General features: G+C 42.7%; 6 non-coding genes and 2 pseudogenes across 6 annotated transcripts; 4 read left to right on the forward strand and 4 right to left on the reverse strand.

Annotated features, from left to right (window-relative positions):
* Positions 1-6082: 6082 nt before the first annotated feature.
* LOC141382066 (U6 spliceosomal RNA) lies at positions 6083-6189 on the reverse strand. Its single transcript, XR_015485096.1, has one exon. It is a non-coding gene; the product is annotated as a U6 spliceosomal RNA (small nuclear RNA).
* A 420-nt stretch (positions 6190-6609) lies between these two features.
* On the reverse strand, positions 6610-6716 carry LOC141382080 (U6 spliceosomal RNA). Its single transcript, XR_015485155.1, has one exon. It is a non-coding gene; the product is annotated as a U6 spliceosomal RNA (small nuclear RNA).
* Positions 6717-9249: 2533 nt separating this feature from the next.
* Positions 9250-9323, reverse strand: LOC141382092 (U6 spliceosomal RNA; annotated as a pseudogene).
* Positions 9324-9736: 413 nt separating this feature from the next.
* LOC141382083 (U6 spliceosomal RNA) lies at positions 9737-9836 on the reverse strand (annotated as a pseudogene).
* Positions 9837-14964: 5128 nt separating this feature from the next.
* On the forward strand, positions 14965-15128 carry LOC137494376 (U1 spliceosomal RNA). Its single transcript, XR_015485668.1, has one exon. It is a non-coding gene; the product is annotated as a U1 spliceosomal RNA (small nuclear RNA).
* Positions 15129-16269: 1141 nt separating this feature from the next.
* LOC137494453 (U1 spliceosomal RNA) lies at positions 16270-16433 on the forward strand. Its single transcript, XR_015485780.1, has one exon. It is a non-coding gene; the product is annotated as a U1 spliceosomal RNA (small nuclear RNA).
* Positions 16434-17574: 1141 nt separating this feature from the next.
* On the forward strand, positions 17575-17738 carry LOC137494426 (U1 spliceosomal RNA). The gene has a single exon (XR_015487994.1). It is a non-coding gene; the product is annotated as a U1 spliceosomal RNA (small nuclear RNA).
* A 1141-nt stretch (positions 17739-18879) lies between these two features.
* On the forward strand, positions 18880-19043 carry LOC137494285 (U1 spliceosomal RNA). Its single transcript, XR_015485891.1, has one exon. It is a non-coding gene; the product is annotated as a U1 spliceosomal RNA (small nuclear RNA).
* The last annotated feature ends 787 nt before the right edge of the window (positions 19044-19830 follow it).

Consider the following 19830-nt stretch of genomic DNA (forward strand, 5'->3'; position numbering starts at 1 on the left):
GATAAGCAGGTCAGGCTGTCAGCTGTCAGCAGATGTAGATTCGGACTTCTGTGCATCTGTTCACGCATATCACGCATAAGCCATTAGCGTGTGCCCGTCTGTATAAGCGACCGCGCGCGGTCCTAAGACGGACCGGGAGAAATCAAATGCTGAATTAAAACTTTTAAAAACCTGAATCAATATTGGTGTTACTTTAGCACGCTGAAGGAAGGACAACACCATGGCGGAAATATTACTATTAGAGAGGTAATGTTCAGTTTTAAAACTATTTTAGTCAGGCTAAGCTGATGTTAGATTGTGTTGTGTTATGAATGACTTATATGCACAGACGTGTTGTTCAGCCACTGAAATCTTGCGGTGAAATATTGATGTGATTATTTTCAGTTTCATAAGGTCATTTTACAGCATTGATAATGATTTATAGAAATATTTATATTCAGTTTAACAACAAACATCAGCAAATAGCGCTTTTCAGCCTAACCTGCTTTATTGAGCTGAAGTTGCTTTTATATTTACATTTGGTCATTTTTGAACAATGACAGCTATACTGTTTATCGCTACTCTGAATATTCACTCTGAAATAGCATGTAAGTGTGGCTAAGAAGTAATAAATGTAATTCCTGCATGGCGCTGGCACTACACAGCAAATTTTAGATAGTAGATTTAACTACCTTAGAGTTAAAATTAACAATCCCTTAGAGTTTATATGTTAAAAATAACACTTTAGAAAGTGTTAACATTGTCAACACCAAGAGAGTGTTAATTAGCAAACTCTTATTGTGTAAAATATCTGTTAAATTTCCGAAAAAATACCAGCAGCTGTAGTTGCCAGAATCTTTCTGTGAAAAACATGGAAGTTTTATATAACTGTATAAATTTACAAAAAATAACCATATTTCATGAACTAACACAGTGTTCAGTTTACAAAATTATAGCTTAGTAGTAAAAAATGTAAAGTCTTTAAATGCAATAATGTTTTCATGTGTGATAGCAATTAGCAAACAGATTTAGACTGCATTAGTAACTACACAGTTACCTTTAAACAAAAGAAGATGCAGCATAACATCAAATATTCTTAGTTCATCTTGGACTTGAACAGAGACGCTATTATCCTCCACAATGGTGACACAAAAAACGTTTAGCTGTTTTTTTTTTTTTTCATTTTTAGATTTTACGGAAAAATACCAGCAGCTGTGGTCGCCAGTAATCTGCTGTTTTTAACATTCATAAATTCAGTTTACAGAACATTTCTGTTAAAAGCACATTCAACAGTCTGTATTTCTTATCGATCTCACACTGCAAATTTTAGATTTGGTAGATTTAACTACCTTAGAGTTAAAATTAACACTCCCTCAGTGTTAATATGGGAACCACTATAAGTGTTAAAATAACACTTTTGAAAGTGTTAAAATTTTTAACACCCAGAGTGTTAATTAGCAAACTCTTATTGTGTAAAATATCTGTTAAATGTATGTCAAAATACTGGCAGCAGTGGTTGCCAGTAATCTGCTGTTTTCAACATTTTACATTCGTAAATTCAGTTTCCAGAATATTTCTGTTAAAAACAAATCCCATAGTCTGTATTTTTCATTCAAACATACTTAAGCCTTAAATTCCAGACCAAAATCCTAACTAGTGTCCTCACTACAGAGGGCTGAACACTCAGACAGGGATGAAGTTAATGAGACAATTAAGTGTCTAATTAAAGGAGGATTGAGAATTATTGATGAACAACTGTTAACAAGCAGAATCACTTAAGGACAGAAAAACACAAGATGAAATCAACTGAGAAAAAAAACTCTAAATAAAATAATAATCAATAGAAATAAAACAAATTACACAATAAAAAATGTTATTTTTTCAACATCTTTAAAAAAAAACTCATCAAATTAAACAACTTATCATGGAGCTTCACCTATTACTGACCTTTGACTTTATTTCTGTCATGTGAACAAAAGCTCTTAATAAAATTTCTGTTCATTTAAAGTCACCATGATGGAGGACAGAGTCTGCTTTAGTCAGGCTCTTCTACTTCTTACAATAAATGTCTTTTATTTTGGCTGCTATAGCTAGTGTTAATCACACTGTTTATACATATAGCATGGAAAGCCAAAAGAAAATTAAAGTTTCAGTCTGAAGAGATTATTTATGAAATCATAGCCATCCTTTCCTGCTTGTTTTCCATTTCAGTATCATATTAATTATGTGTGAGGAATGAATAAATTTCATAAATGAAACCACAGAAGCTCCAATAATTAATGACTTTATAACAGGTTTTAAAAACACCATTTACAATAAGAATGTTTGATCTATGGCAGAACTCAAAAACACCCAGACATCAACAATTAGTCTTTGAATCTCAATGATGGTGACAAAAAAAAAATAAAAATCAAGCAAAAAAGAAAAACACTACTGAAATATCACCTCCCAAAAACAACACAAAATAAAGGAAAAGAAAGAGATTGTAAGAACATAAAGCTGCATAATTTATTCATGCTGCAATGCATGCTGGGAGCTTTGTACTATGCAGGCACCCAGCATGCATTGCGGCATGAACTATGCAGCTTTTTTTTTTTTTTAGCAACCACGGTTGAGGTTCATGTCCTGATTCTTGATGCCTGTGTGTCATAAAGAGCAAGTTGGAGCTTGAATGTTTAATGCATGACACTCTAATTATTAATTGCATCCTAATTGTTGAATCTTCTATGAAGAGCAGTAAACTGCCAGTAGTATTGTCCCATGCAGTTTTAATACAATTATATTTGCATATTTTTATGAATCAACTTATTAAACACCTGAAATTATATCTATAACAATTAAGCATAAACAGTATAGTTTCTCTTGACCTTTCTTGCTATAGCTGATGAGTTTTAAAAACACAGCTAAAACAGTCATAGAAACATTAGGATATAAGAGTAAAGCTTCAAGAGCTCAAATAAGCAGCCTCTGATCTCCATGATGGTGAGGTCAAATTAAATATTTTTAATAAAAAAAAAATAAACCTCTGTTCATTGTCAAATATTCTTACAGAAATGAAGTCAAACTGTAATCAGTGAAGCTGCCTATACTATTATTTAATGGATTTGTTTAATCCTGTGTTTTAATTCAGTTGGTTTGGTGTGAGGCTGTGTCTGTAGTTTTATTTCTTCCTTCAATTTCTTATTCCTTCAGTGATTGTGCTTGTTAACAGCAGGTGTTCAACAGCAGGTGTCTGAATTCACTTATTTGTGGTCATTCCCTCTGTCTAGTGGACTAAACTAATTGACTAATTTAAGGGCCAGGTGAATGAGGGTGTGGTGCGATTTCAGACACTCTGATTAGTTTCTCTAATACAAGGGTTTTCTACAAAGGTAGATACATGTGCTCTGTGTGACAAGGAGGCAAATCAGCTTCTAACGCAGAGAGGGTTATTTTACCTTTATCTAACTCTAGAATTTTAACACTTTACTCTGAATTACCACAACACTTGAAATTTAACACCAATGAATTTGCTGCGTAACTAACTGGCAAAAGACAGTAACTAATGGGGTTGTCTGTCTGCTGTTGTGACGCGGTGCGCGCGTTCGCGATTTCAGGGGGTATGGCTTTAAATCACAGTCCCTCGCCGCCGTCCAAAGATAATATGCTAAGCGGTTAGCATTTTGGCTGATCACCTACTGCACCTTTAAGATATTGTTCAGAATATACGCACAAACCCCACGTGGAAATTCTCCTAATCTATCTGTGTTTTAACCAATCAGGCTAGAACACCTATATGTATGACGCAGTTAATGACGTTATGTGAGAGTATAACTGTTATTGATTGGTGATTGTAAGCAGAGCGGCCTAGGAACTCATTGCGAGAGTTGAAGCTGGTTTCAGCTGATGAAACTGCAAACTATCTTCAGTAAACTTGATTTATTTATTTAAATCTCTGACTCTGGCTCTTTTTTATATACCTGACTGTTCATTCTTTGGGTTAAACTGTATACTATTCCTACAGTTTTGGTGGAGGACGCGTGGCACTTGTTTACTGGTGACACCATTGATCAATCAACAAAAATAAATGTAGAAAGATTTAAAATATTATAGACTAGGGATGGTCTGTGGAGTAGTGGGTAGTAACGGAAAGCTGTTGGGTTCTCATTCAGACGTGAATGAAAGGCAAAATTTTGTGGTAGCTTTGTGTGGAATCCCCTTGTGAGCTGGTGCATTTTGCGGTACACCTATAACGATAGTAATAAGTATAACAGTAGTTGAGGGGTGTACCTCCTCCACCCAGAGTTAAGTACTCAGTGACGGGTGTGTAAGAGGCTTTTAGGACATTCTCGGGAATAAAACTTGGACTGGTTTTTATTTAGTAGTGGACTAAATTAACCCAAGATTGTATTTAGTTCCACCACTGCTATCTTGCTGTTTCACAGACAAAAGGGCCCGAATCCTAAGAATAGAGTAGGTCAGATTATTAAGGAAAGAAATAGTTAAATAAATAAATAAATTCTTAAATAACATCTTAATTGGTATCCATTAGATAGTAGTGGCCACAAAAGTCAGACAAGAAACCTAGAAATATTAGGGCGAGGTTGATTGATCAATGATGCACCAGGAGCAATCCCGAAAAAAATATGACCCTAACTGGATTGGACCGATCTGGACAGTTTTCACATCTTGGGATGGTTTGCAGATTAATCAAGCAAAAGCTAAGCGCTGTTAGTAAGATTTCATTCTCAATTTCTTGTTGCTTTTGGTGTTAAACTCTGATATAAAAAGAAACAGATGAGAGCAGAATGCAGTAAATGGCTCAGCTAAGCTCTTAGGTTTAAAATGATTTTAGAACCGATTTTAAGATAAAAAATGCCTTTGGCAATTAATTGTCAATGAAAAGCTAAAATCTAAATATTGAGTGTCTAGTAGCCAAAAACTAAGCACAGAAACTGACAGTAACATTATGGGAGTAAAGAATAGCGTATGTTTTGTCTTAGAAGATAAGATTCTGTGTGAGTGCACTGTTATCTTGATTTAGCCCTCACCATGACTTTTGACTTTTGGCTGTAAAAGTAACAGAGACATGTCTGTATAAAAAATGTGCCATGTAAGTCTGTGCAAACAAGCAGCTTTATGGTTGGATTTAAATATTTTTAGTAATATATAAGTAACATAAATGGGGGTTGAAATAATACTTTGATGGATGCAGTTAACCCCTGAAAGATCTAAAACTGTTGTTGACTGTAACAGCATTACTTTGAAAAAGCATGTCAACTCTGTTTTATATGTTTTAGGACGGGCTTGAGTAAAAGATTACAATAAAATTATGTTATTGAAGTTAATGTTATGTTTAATGTATGTTTAAATTGAGTAAACATACATTAACAGTTCTGGATTGCTCAAAACTCTCTTTCTCTCTCATTAGATATCAGCTATGAGCTGCTATCTGCCTGTTCCATGACAACTGATAATCACAGTGTTCAGTTGGAAATGACATTATGTCAGAGTATAATTGTTATTGATTGGTGATTGTAAGCAGAGCAGCCTAGGAACTTATTGCGAGTGTTGAAGCTGGCTTCTGATGATGAAACTGCAAACTATCTTAGGTAAACTTGATTTATTTATTTATTTGAATCTCTGACTCTAGCTCTTCTTCATCTATCAGACTGGTCATTCTTTGGGTTAAACTGTAAACTATCCCAACAGCTAAAACCCTGCTCATGCACCATTTGGAATCGTAAAAAACCTTTTGTCTTTTCTCCTTTCTATCCTAGAGCCATGTTCCCACTTGTATCCCGTGCTTTACAGAGCTTTGGCCCTGTCAGTGCTAGGCACACTGATTGATGCAGTAGGTCACCAAGTTTATGGACGGGGGGAAATTAGAATGTCAGGATAGCCTATGGCAAAGTCCCACTAAAGCAAGGGCTTTGGAAGTGCATTAGCACAACAAAACAAACGATCAGAGCATCCCACATTCGTTTTCACCATGCATGTAGACTTTCCAGTTGACCCAGCAGCACCTCCCACGATTTGCTAAATCCATCCTCATGCACCATTTGGAATCGTGAAAAGCCTTTTGTCTTTTTTCATTTCTGTACTTTTACCCACGCACTAAAAAAGCAAAATGGAGTGCTTCACGGATTTGCGTGTCATCCTTTCGCAGGGGCCATGCTAATCGTCTCTGTATCGATCCAATTTTAGTATATGTGCCACCGTAGCGAGCACAGATCAGCGGTCAGGCTCAGGGCATATGTACGCCTCGAGTCCCAGCAATGTTCCTCCAAGGTGGTGGGACCTGGAGAGCCATGTTCCCACTTGTATGCCGTGCACTACAGAGCTTTGGCCCTGTCAGTGCTAGGCACACTGATTGATGCAGTAGGTCACCAAGTTTATGGACAGGGGGAAATTAGAGTGTCAGGATAGCCTATGGCAAAGTCCCACTAAAGCAAGGGCTTTGGAAGTGCATTAGCACAACAAAACAAACGATCAAAGCATCCCACATTCGTTTTCACCATGCATGTAGACTTTCCAGTTGACCCAGCAGCACCTCCCACGATTTGCTAAACCCATCCTCATGCACCATTTGGAATCGTGAAAAGCCTTTTGTCTTTTTTCATTTCTGTACTTTTACCCACGCACTAAAACAGCAATATGGATCGCTTAACGGACTTGCGTGTCATCCTTTCGCAGGGACCATGCTAATCTTCTCTGTATCAATCCAATTTTAGTATATGTGCCACCGTAGTGAGCACTCAGGCTCAGGGCATATGTACGCCTCGAGTCCCAGCAATGTTCCTCCAAGGTGGTGGGACCTGGAGAGCCATGTTCCCACTTGTATGCCGTGCACTACAGAGCTTTGGCCCTGTCAGTGCTAGGCACACTGATTGATGCAGTAGGTCACCAAGTTTATGGACAGGGGGAAATTAGAGTGTCAGGATAGCCTATGACAAAGTCCCACTAAAGCAAGGGCTTTGGAAGTGCATTGGTTGCACAACAAAGCAAACGATCAAAGCATCCCACATTCGTTTTCACCATGCATGTAGACTTTCTAGTTGACCCAGCAGCACCTCCCACGATTTGCTAAACCCATCCTTATGCACCATTTGGAATCGTGAAAAGCCTTTTGTCTTTTTTCATTTCTGTACTTTTACCCACGCACTAAAACAGCAATATGGAGCGCTTCACGGATTTGCGTGTCATCCTTGCGCCTCTTGCGGGAGAATCTTCGGTTCCCTTCCCGTTCCACAGTTCCACTTTCCCTTCTTCCTGATTGGCCCGACGTCTGGCTCGGGATTGGTCGACGGAAAGTTCCACAAAGCGTGCTTCCGAATTTGGTCATGTCATGTAGCGTGCCGTTGGCTCTTTTGAGAAAGTTCCACTGAACGTGCGCTCCGATTGGCCGCTGGGCGGGACCTCCAGGAAGCGCGATTTATAAAGCGGTGCAGTGAATAGAGGAAGTTAAAAAAGGAGACAAAACAGACTAAAAAGACGACAAGCTTTGTTGTAAATGTTTATTTTGTTTGACAAAAAATAGATATATACATGTATATGTTTTAGGGCTTTATGATAACATAGAAAAACGCGATTATTTCTAAAATAACATTTCCCTAGAAAAATGCATTTTTTTCTGTGTTATTAAATCATTTACTTAATAATATTAAATGGTTGAAAGATATTGTTCAGATGCAAATAACTAATTCTAAAAATTAAGTCTAAGTCTAAAAACACTGTAAAGGTGCAAACATTTAGTCTTTAAAACAAATAAGCAAGATATTTTGACTCTTATTGGCTGTTGTCATTTTCTTTTTTCTTCTTAACTTCTGCTATTAGTGTTTATTACAGCTCTGGGTTATGCTTTGAGCTGCTCTAGCAAATAGCCGAGCAGCAACTACTGGGAAGGTAGTTTATAAAATAATAATTTATCATATGTTTGTGATTTTTTTTTTTAAATATTGCATAAACTGTTGTGATAATAAAATAATTTTACGCTATATTGTACTGCCCTAATATGTTAAAAGTATAAATGGTTACATATTTTGTGTAAATAAACATTTTTTTATTTTATTTCTAATCTCTGTGTACATTTCAGCTTTTTTTAAAGATTTGTTCAGTTGCTACAGTGTCCCAAGAGTGGGTTATCTGTTGTGACTCGAATAAACTTTACACAATATTTATATTACACTTTACATTCATCATTTTTTCTATTCATTTATTGCAAACAAGTGTTAAAGGATAAAATAAAACTTGCAAAAATACACTGCGTACATATTCATGTGGTTGCTTTAATGTTATCATTGTGTAATTTAAAGGATGGTAATATTAGGGTTCTGTTTATTATTCATAAACAAGTTATAAACTGTAGTTTAGCTAACAGTAAAAATAAAAATGGTATAAAATTATATTGTAAATTTAAGTAAATGTTCAATGTAAATGCAGTAAAAAATAATATGTGTATATGTAAATATAACTGGAAACATTGATGTAAATGAAATATTTTAAAATATATTTAATTGAATTTTTAAATAATTTATTAAACTTTAAAAAATTGACAAACCTATTTAAATATCAATGCCTGAAATTTAAATTTGAAAGTATTTTAATTTAATATTTCTTATATCCTACAACCTAATATTTTTAGGTACTATATTTAGTTTAATCAGTTGTTTAAATATTGTATTATGTGTTATTTAATATTAATAAATAAGTTACCTGAACATTGCGGTCAATATAATTGACAAAATTCTAAAACATTTAAAAGTCAATATTTCAGTATGTTTATTATTGAACTATTAAAATATTTTATTTCTTAAAAGGTGTCAAATATAAGTCCTGATTATAAAAACATTTTATCTAACTGACATGCAATTCAAAAAAGCTATATTTAGTTATGTTGCAAATAAACATAGAATTATATTTGAATATAATGTAATAAATTTATTAAAAAATCATACTTATTATTATTATATGTTACTCAATTCATTTAAAATGGATTTTCTTTTTCAAATTATGTAATATATGATATACAATGAGAGCAGTCTACAGCACATGGCTAATTAATATGCACCTGTCATACCCCAGAAAGCACATGGCTAATTATGCCAGTTCCCGCCTTTGATTTTTTTACCATATTGGGTAATTTCATTAATTTCAGCAAGCATGAGCACCTGTCAAGGTCTCAGGTGACCCCAGTGGGGTTCAGGGGTCACTACCTTGCAGTCTAAGGCCATGTGACGTCGAGAGGACTGCTGGGGGCCACAGGGTGGGGACAGAGAAGATCCATCAGGTTCCTTTGCGCAGGGGCCATGCTAATCTTCTCTGTATCGACCCAATTTTAGTATATGTGCCACCATAGCAAGCACTCAGGCTCAGGGCATATGTACGCCTCGAGTCCCAGCAATGTTCTTCCAAGGTGGTGGGACCTAGAGAGCCATGTTCCCACTTGTATGCCGTGCACTACAGAGCTTTGGCCCTGTCAGTGCTAGGCACACTGATTGATGCAGTAGGTCACCAAGTTTATGGACAGGGGGAAATTAGAGTGTCAGGATAGCCTATGGCAAAGTCCCACTAAAGCAAGGGCTTTGGAAGTGCATTGGTTGCACAACAAAACAAACGATCAAAGCATCCCACATTCGTTTTCACCATGCATGTAGACTTTCCAGTTGACCCAGTAGCACCTCCCACGATTTGCTAAACCCATCCTCATGCACCATTTGGAATCGTGAAAAGCCTTTTGTCTTTTTTCATTTCTGTACTTTTACCCACGCACTAAAACAGCAATATGGAGCGCTTCACGGATTTGCGTGTCATCCTTTCGCAGGGGCCATGCTAATATTCTCTGTATCGATCCAAGTATATGTTTTTTTTTTCAAAACATCAGTTCAGAAGCATATAAAAATATCATTTACAAACATTCCTTATGACATTATGTTGGTTTCAAAACAGGAAAACAACAAGCATAATCATTCTGGCAAATCTATTTTCAAACCATCTAGTGAGTACGTAATATAAGGAGTATTCAACATAAACGTTTTGTAAAATTCAGTCTCTTTTTCTTCCATTCTAAAATATTGTTCCACAGTTTTAATATAGTTTTCCAGTTTCTTTTATACATTGTCCATAACTCCATTTTAGCATGTTTATTTTTAACAATGTTTCTCCTTTCTCAAATTACAGTTCTTGCAACTGATAGAAACAAATTGGCAATTCTTGTTTTACTTCCATTAAAACTAGGGATGCACGATATATCGGCGCCCATATCGTTATTGTCCGATAAATGCTATTTTTAAGATTATCGTTATCGATCCGATGTTGACACCTTGCAATTTCGAAATCATATCTTTTTTGCTTCAAGTATAGACTATTCAGTTCATAAGAGCAGTTCAATCTTTTATGAAGTTTGCTGTATAAAAATATAACAATTTAAAATATTTATTATTATCGGCCTATACATATCGGCTATCGGCCTCCAAGTCTGAAGAATTATCGGTTATCGGTATCGGCCAAAAAATCCATATCCAATCCCTAATTAAAACCAAATAAAAATATTTTATACCATTCTGTCTCCTCCTCAATCTGCTCTGTTTTACTTTTCATCATTTGTTTAATACTTTCTTTTAACTTTGCCATAAATGTATTAAATTCAACACATTTTAAAAACAAATGCATAATACCTTCATTTTCCAGTCCACATATTTTGCATAATGCATTCTCACTGCTTCCAATTGGTGCCAGTTTTGTTTCAGTGAAAATAACATTATGTCTGATGAAATAATCCAACGTTTCAATTTTTGCGTCTAAATATTTCCATTTTAAATTCTTCCAGATTCCCTCTTCGTCTATTTCCACAAATATTTTTTTCCAAAATTGTTCTGAAACTGGTCTTTTATGCACTTTGTTTCTGAAACAAATGTAGAAATTTTTGAGAACACATTCTTGAAAATCTTTCTCATTTTCCTTTAAAAACATTTTCACATTATTCCTTCATTCGAATCTATGATTTCAAAACTTTCTGGATCCACACCTACAAATGTTGCCATAATTTATCGTCCACCCAAAGTAAATAATGAATTTCTAAATGACTTTGCTGCTTTTTAACACATATTACCACCCTCTCACCTAATATTATGGTTTTAGGAGATTTTAATATTCATGTGGATAATTTTAATAACTCCCTTACAAGAGATTTTATATCCTGTCTTGAGAGCTTTGGACTTCAACAGCATGTCAATGTTCCCACACACTCTAAAGGACACACCCTCAACCTCATCTGCTGCTCTGGTGTTTCACCCATTGACCTCTCTGCTGAGGAACTCCCTATAACGGATAATTTTCTCCTCTGATTTAATTTTGCACTCTCTCTTTCTTCCACCAAATCTCTCCGTACTATTTCCTTCCGTAACATAAAACATATTAATTTAGAATCCTTTTTTTGCTAATATTAACTCTCTTCCTGAAATTACTAACCTTTCATCACCAAATGATTTAGTTTCTCATTACAACACTGGACTTCACTATAAGTCTCTGTAATAAAGTTCACGGCCCTTTGGCCGCCTGGAAGAAGGAGGCGGAGAACCGACGTAGTTTAAAAATATTTATTAATAACAGGGACGGCAGCTCCCCACGGAGACAATGGGGGGGTTGGCGCCACAGCCCCTGCGAGACCTATATGAGATGGGCCGAGAGAACAGGAGATGAAAAAAAAGGAAAGACAGAGTAGACCAGGAAAGGGGAGAGAGGAAAAAAAAATAAAAAATTGGGGTTCGGTTCTCCAGACATGCTGCCACTCGGTCCTCCACCAGCTGAGAGATGCGATGACGTGCTGGGAGCCCTGTGGAGGAATCTATCCACCCGTCTGTCTTCTGGCGTCCGGCAGCGGTTCTCCTGGCTGGCTGGCGGCATCTCTGGTCTCCTGCTCTGCTTCCGTGGATGGATGCAGGCTCTGGCATCATGGTGGATCGCGGCAACTCCCCCGGGTTCTGTGGGATGGCTCCCTTAAGCACTTTCCCCTTCGGTGGTGAGCCCTGCGTCTCCTGCTCCTCCCCATGCTGGGAGACGGCAGCAGGCAGATTCTTTCCTCGCCAGCCTCAGGCCGCCCCGGCACTCTGGGCAGACGAACAGGTTTCTCCCCCACTCGGGTTAACTCCCAAACGCTCGACCCTCTCTCAGCGGCAAGGGCATCTGGACAACGCGTCCCTCCTTCTCCCGGGCTTCGGCACCACTGTAATAAAGTTCATGGCCCTTTGGCCGCCAGATAGAAGGAGGCGGAGAACCAACGCAGTTTTAAAATATTTATTAATAACAGGGACGGCAGTCTCTGTGTCTAAACCAAAACGGACGGACGGCAGCTCCTCACGAAGACTGCCGTCAAACTGAAAGCAAAAGTAAAATATGTCCGGGCCCGGTCCTCTCTCGGCTTCCTCTGCCATAGTTCCTCCTTTTATGTCCCAGAGCTCCTTCCGTGGGATCCGAGGCAGGTGCGCACCGCAGGTGTATCCACTTAGGCGGTGGCCTTACTCCGTTCCCACGGCTCTCGGCCACGCCCCCTCGCCACAGTCTCATATGGATTTTTTGAACATCTGACAGAAATAAAGTCAATCAGGTGAGCAATGAGCGTAGCTGCTGCTGCTTCTCTTATGTTTCTGCATATTAACAGCAGGTGTTCATCATCAGTGCTCAATCATCACTTAATTAAACTCATCATCGGCTCATTAACTTTACTCTGCTGCTGAGTAAATTTTGCTCAATTTAGAGAGGGACTAAATGTTCTCTGAACTGAGTAAATTTTACTCTGATGATTTTACTGTGTACAGGTATGGATCATATGTTTTGTCCCAGCTAAGATCTTAAAATGTTCTTTACTTCTCATAGTAACAACTAATGATAATAATTGTCATGGTCACATATATTGCTGTATATGAAGGGATATTTATTTATTAGCATGATGGTTGCTATATTTTAATGAAACAACTATTTACTATGTAAATGGAGCTATCAAACCGACACGAGCGTTGAAAATAATACATAAGCTAAACTTTTTCAGGTTTTGTGCAGCCATATATACATATAAGTAATATCACAGTATAAAAATAACCTACAACACAAAATCTCTAGGACAGGTGAACTTTCTGACGACACAGCGTCACCAGCACAGACCAAACACTGCACAAAGAATGAGATATTTCAAACATGATGTGACCTTAGCATTAATGTAACAATAAAAATAACTTACCGCACAAAATCTCTGTAATGGATGAACGTCTGACAGCGCAGCGTCAGGCACACAGACAAAATACTGCACACACAGTGAAATATTTTAAATGTGATGTGAGCAAAACATACTGTTTATCAGAACAGGATAAAAATAACCTACCGCTCTAAATCACTATGAGAGGTGTATTTGCTGACAGCGCAGCCTCACGAACAAAGACAAAATGCTGCACAAAGAGTGAAAAACTTCGAACGTGATTTAACCAGAACATATTGTGCATCAATATAACAGTATAAAAATAACTTACCACACGAAATCTCAACAACAGGTGTACTTTCTGAAGGCGCAGCCTCACGAATACTGCTCAAAAAGTGAGATATTTCAAACATGTCGTGAACAAAACATACTGTGCATACTTTGGAAAATCCTCAGCGCTGATTGGCCCTGATTTTAAACTTTAGACAATGCATCCCTCCGATTAGCCCAGGGTCTAAGCAAACTGTAGACAATCGCGGGTTCTCGTTGGACGAGAGTCTACAGTCTACAGTTACCATTGCACGTTCCCTGGGCAGATGTCTGCGAACTCCCCAAATGTGGGAATCTCGACTGCATAATTTCTGGTAGTGGGGGACTGCGTTCGCGCTCTCCCCTGAGCACAGTGGTTCAAGACAGAGTTCAGGCGGTAGCGTCGGACCCGGCTGGAGCGTCGCTTCCCTCTCTTCCTCGCCCTTTGCCCAGCCTCTTTTGCTCCCGTTGAGCTGCGCGCGCCTGTGGAAGGCCTGCCCACCCGTCGCTAGAAGAGTCTGTACAGACGCCGAAAACCACTCGAAAGGTCCCCCCTCAAAGCGGTTTGACCAGGTGAAGGAACACGCAAAGAGAGCCCCCGGTGGCTTTTGTCCGCCAAGCGAGTGTGCCCTGTGGAACGTCAGGATTTTATTTGCCGGCCTGCCGCTGTTACTGACGGAACGAATGCAGACCGTGTGAAAGGTCATCATTTTATCTGCCGTTAAGTAAGCGAACGCTTCTGCTCGGATCAGAGGTAACTTTGTTTCAAGAACTGCAATCTTTTGCAGACGTCTGTGGCGTTTTGGGCAGAGGGACGGTTCTAAACCAATCTGAACCAGAGGCAATTTCGCAGCCAGCCGTCGGTGGTTTCCCGTCTCAGGAATGTAAGGTGCCTGCAGCGGGAGGTTGTTCCGTTAGCGCTTCCGCTTTCGTCAGTGAAGTTCTTTTGCGGAACGTTTGCAGATCCCGTCGTGTTCTTCAAGCTATGTCGTTTGAGCACTGTGCTGATAGGCTGACGTAAGAAAACAGGACACGAAATATACAAGGCGAGAGTGCAAAGCACGGAGCTCTAGGCAAAGGCGGTCCGAACCGCAGCAAAGCCGGAGGTCGACATGTCCAAATAGACCAAATCAGAAACTAAGCAGAGAAAAACGGCATCTGTAGAGAAAGAAAACAGTTGGAGGAAAAGAAAGAAAGAACAGGAGGATCCCCTCCCCCCATAGAGGGTCTGTTATCCCCAGATCGAGTGCGTCCAGAGGAATCCATGTGTTGGCAGCCCCAACTGATGACAAAACACGAAGCAAGCATCTGGAGGAAGCTCAAACCCTTCATGCGTTGCCACAGTTACTAGCGAGTGGTTTGCAAGCACAGGCACGTCTGCTGCAAGTACAGCGCCGTCAGGAGACAGGGGTTGCTGGCCCATTCCCCACGCTCGGTGGCTGGGCATCACCGCCCTGGAGTACGGCCGATAGAAAACGGCGGCTGCCATTTGCGCCGCCCGGCGACTCATACTTACCTGGCAGGGGAGATACCATGATCAAGAAGGTGGTTCACCCAGGGCGAGGCTTGGCCATTGCACTCCGGCCACGCTGACCCCTGCGAATTCCCCAAATGTGGGAATCTCGACTGCATAATTTCTGGTAGTGGGGGACTGCGTTCGCGCTCTCCCCTGAGCACAGTGGTTCAAGACAGAGTTCAGGCGGTAGCGTCGGACCCGGCTGGAGCGTCGCTTCCCTCTCTTCCTCGCCCTTTGCCCAGCCTCTTTTGCTCCCGTTGAGCTGCGCGCGCCTGTGGAAGGCCTGCCCACCCGTCGCTAGAAGAGTCTGTACAGACGCCGAAAACCACTCGAAAGGTCCCCCCTCAAAGCGGTTTGACCAGGTGAAGGAACACGCAAAGAGAGCCCCCGGTGGCTTTTGTCCGCCAAGCGAGTGTGCCCTGTGGAACGTCAGGATTTTATTTGCCGGCCTGCCGCTGTTACTGACGGAACGAATGCAGACCGTGTGAAAGGTCATCATTTTATCTGCCGTTAAGTAAGCGAACGCTTCTGCTCGGATCAGAGGTAACTTTGTTTCAAGAACTGCAATCTTTTGCAGACGTCTGTGGCGTTTTGGGCAGAGGGACGGTTCTAAACCAATCTGAACCAGAGGCAATTTCGCAGCCAGCCGTCGGTGGTTTCCCGTCTCAGGAATGTAAGGTGCCTGCAGCGGGAGGTTGTTCCGTTAGCGCTTCCGCTTTCGTCAGTGAAGTTCTTTTGCGGAACGTTTGCAGATCCCGTCGTGTTCTTCAAGCTATGTCGTTTGAGCACTGTGCTGATAGGCTGACGTAAGAAAACAGGACACGAAATATACAAGGCGAGAGTGCAAAGCACGGAGCTCTAGGCAAAGGCGGTCCGAACCGCAGCAAAGCCGGAGGTCGACATGTCCAAATAGACCAAATCAGAAACTAAGCAGAGAAAAACGGCATCTGTAGAGAAAGAAAACAGTTGGAGGAAAAGAAAGAAAGAACAGGAGGATCCCCTCCCCCCATAGAGGGTCTGTTATCCCCAGATCGAGTGCGTCCAGAGGAATCCATGTGTTGGCAGCCCCAACTGATGACAAAACACGAAGCAAGCATCTGGAGGAAGCTCAAACCCTTCATGCGTTGCCACAGTTACTAGCGAGTAGTTTGCAAGCACAGGCACGTCTGCTGCAAGTACAGCGCCGTCAGGAGACAGGGGTTGCTGGCCCATTCCCCACGCTCGGTGGCTGGGCATCACCGCCCTGGAGTACGGCCGATAGAAAAGGGCGGCTGCCATTTGCGCCGCCCGGCAACTCATACTTACCTGGCAGGGGAGATACCATGATCAAGAAGGTGGTTCACCCAGGGCGAGGCTTGGCCATTGCACTCCGGCCACGCTGACCCCTGCGAATTCCCCAAATGTGGGAATCTCGACTGCATAATTTCTGGTAGTGGGGGACTGCGTTCGCGCTCTCCCCTGAGCACAGTGGTTCAAGACAGAGTTCAGGCGGTAGCGTCGGACCCGGCTGGAGCGTCGCTTCCCTCTCTTCCTCGCCCTTTGCCCAGCCTCTTTTGCTCCCGTTGAGCTGCGCGCGCCTGTGGAAGGCCTGCCCACCCGTCGCTAGAAGAGTCTGTACAGACGCCGAAAACCACTCGAAAGGTCCCCCCTCAAAGCGGTTTGACCAGGTGAAGGAACACGCAAAGAGAGCCCCCGGTGGCTTTTGTCCGCCAAGCGAGTGTGCCCTGTGGAACGTCAGGATTTTATTTGCCGGCCTGCCGCTGTTACTGACGGAACGAATGCAGACCGTGTGAAAGGTCATCATTTTATCTGCCGTTAAGAAAGCGAACGCTTCTGCTCGGATCAGAGGTAACTTTGTTTCAAGAACTGCAATCTTTTGCAGACGTCTGTGGCGTTTTGGGCAGAGGGACGGTTCTAAACCAATCTGAACCAGAGGCAATTTCGCAGCCAGCCGTCGGTGGTTTCCCGTCTCAGGAATGTAAGGTGCCTGCAGCGGGAGGTTGTTCCGTTAGCGCTTCCGCTTTCGTCAGTGAAGTTCTTTTGCGGAACGTTTGCAGATCCCGTCGTGTTCTTCAAGCTATGTCGTTTGAGCACTGTGCTGATAGGCTGACGTAAGAAAACAGGACACGAAATATACAAGGCGAGAGTGCAAAGCACGGAGCTCTAGGCAAAGGCGGTCCGAACCGCAGCAAAGCCGGAGGTCGACATGTCCAAATAGACCAAATCAGAAACTAAGCAGAGAAAAACGGCATCTGTAGAGAAAGAAAACAGTTGGAGGAAAAGAAAGAAAGAACAGGAGGATCCCCTCCCCCCATAGAGGGTCTGTTATCCCCAGATCGAGTGCGTCCAGAGGAATCCATGTGTTGGCAGCCCCAACTGATGACAAAACACGAAGCAAGCATCTGGAGGAAGCTCAAACCCTTCATGCGTTGCCACAGTTACTAGCGAGTGGTTTGCAAGCACAGGCACGTCTGCTGCAAGTACAGCGCCGTCAGGAGACAGGGGTTGCTGGCCCATTCCCCACGCTCGGTGGCTGGGCATCACCGCCCTGGAGTACGGCCGATAGAAAAGGGCGGCTGCCATTTGCGCCGCCCGGCGACTCATACTTACCTGGCAGGGGAGATACCATGATCAAGAAGGTGGTTCACCCAGGGCGAGGCTTGGCCATTGCACTCCGGCCACGCTGACCCCTGCGAATTCCCCAAATGTGGGAATCTCGACTGCATAATTTCTGGTAGTGGGGGACTGCGTTCGCGCTTTCCCCTGAGCACAGTGGTTCAAGACAGAGTTCAGGCGGTAGCGTCGGACCCGGCTGGAGCGTCGCTTCCCTCTCTTCCTCGCCCTTTGCCCAGCCTCTTTTGCTCCCGTTGAGCTGCGCGCGCCTGTGGAAGGCCTGCCCACCCGTCGCTAGAAGAGTCTGTACAGACGCCGAAAACCACTCGAAAGGTCCCCCCTCAAAGCGGTTTGACCAGGTGAAGGAACACGCAAAGAGAGCCCCCGGTGGCTTTTGTCCGCCAAGCGAGTGTGCCCTGTGGAACGTCAGGATTTTATTTGCCGGCCTGCCGCTGTTACTGACGGAACGAATGCAGACCGTGTGAAAGGTCATCATTTTATCTGCCGTTAAGTAAGCGAACGCTTCTGCTCGGATCAGAGGTAACTTTGTTTCAAGAACTGCAATCTTTTGCAGACGTCTGTGGCGTTTTGGGCAGAGGGACGGTTCTAAACCAATCTGAACCAGAGGCAATTTCGCAGCCAGCCGTCGGTGGTTTCCCGTCTCAGGAATGTAAGGTGCCTGCAGCGGGAGGTTGTTCCGTTAGCGCTTCCGCTTTCGTCAGTGAAGTTCTTTTGCGGAACGTTTGCAGATCCCGTCGTGTTCTTCAAGCTATGTCGTTTGAGCACTGTGCTGATAGGCTGACGTAAGAAAACAGGACACGAAATATACAAGGCGAGAGTGCAAAGCACGGAGCTCTAGGCAAAGGCGGTCCGAACCGCAGCAAAGCCGGAGGTCGACATGTCCAAATAGACCAAATCAGAAACTAAGCAGAGAAAAACGGCATCTGTAGAGAAAGAAAACAGTTGGAGGAAAAGAAAGAAAGAACAGGAGGATCCCCTCCCCCCATAGAGGGTCTGTTATCCCCAGATCGAGTGCGTCCAGAGGAATCCATGTGTTGGCAGCCCCAACTGATGACAAAACACGAAGCAAGCATCTGGAGGAAGCTCAAACCCTTCATGCGTTGCCACAGTTACTAGCGAGTGGTTTGCAAGCACAGGCACGTCTGCTGCAAGTACAGCGCCGTCAGGAGACAGGGGTTGCTGGCCCATTCCCCACGCTCGGTGGCTGGGCATCACCGCCCTGGAGTACGGCCGATAGAAAACGGCGGCTGCCATTTGCGCCGCCCGGCGACTCATACTTACCTGGCAGGGGAGATACCATGATCAAGAAGGTGGTTCACCCAGGGCGAGGCTTGGCCATTGCACTCCGGCCACGCTGACCCCTGCGAATTCCCCAAATGTGGGAATCTCGACTGCATAATTTCTGGTAGTGGGGGACTGCGTTCGCGCTCTCCCCTGAGCACAGTGGTTCAAGACAGAGTTCAGGCGGTAGCGTCGGACCCGGCTGGAGCGTCGCTTCCCTCTCTTCCTCGCCCTTTGCCCAGCCTCTTTTGCTCCCGTTGAGCTGCGCGCGCCTGTGGAAGGCCTGCCCACCCGTCGCTAGAAGAGTCTGTACAGACGCCGAAAACCACTCGAAAGGTCCCCCCTCAAAGCGGTTTGACCAGGTGAAGGAACACGCAAAGAGAGCCCCCGGTGGCTTTTGTCCGCCAAGCGAGTGTGCCCTGTTGAACGTCAGGATTTTATTTGCCGGCCTGCCGCTGTTACTGACGGAACGAATGCAGACCGTGTGAAAGGTCATCATTTTATCTGCCGTTAAGTAAGCGAACGCTTCTGCTCGGATCAGAGGTAACTTTGTTTCAAGAACTGCAATCTTTTGCAGACGTCTGTGGCGTTTTGGGCAGAGGGACGGTTCTAAACCAATCTGAACCAGAGGCAATTTCGCAGCCAGCCGTCGGTGGTTTCCCGTCTCAGGAATGTAAGGTGCCTCCAGCGGGAGGTTGTTCCGTTAGCGCTTCCGCTTTCGTCAGTGAAGTTCTTTTGCGGAACGTTTGCAGATCCCGTCGTGTTCTTCAAGCTATGTCGTTTGAGCACTGTGCTGATAGGCTGACGTAAGAAAACAGGACACGAAATATACAAGGCGAGAGTGCAAAGCACGGAGCTCTAGGCAAAGGCGGTCCGAACCGCAGCAAAGCCGGAGGTCGACATGTCCAAATAGACCAAATCAGAAACTAAGCAGAGAAAAACG

The sequence above is a fragment of the Danio rerio genome, chromosome 4 (assembly GCF_052040795.2).
Source record: "Danio rerio strain M-AB ecotype USA chromosome 4, GRCz13ab, whole genome shotgun sequence".
In the NCBI taxonomy this organism is placed as follows: Eukaryota; Metazoa; Chordata; class Actinopteri; order Cypriniformes; family Danionidae; genus Danio; species Danio rerio.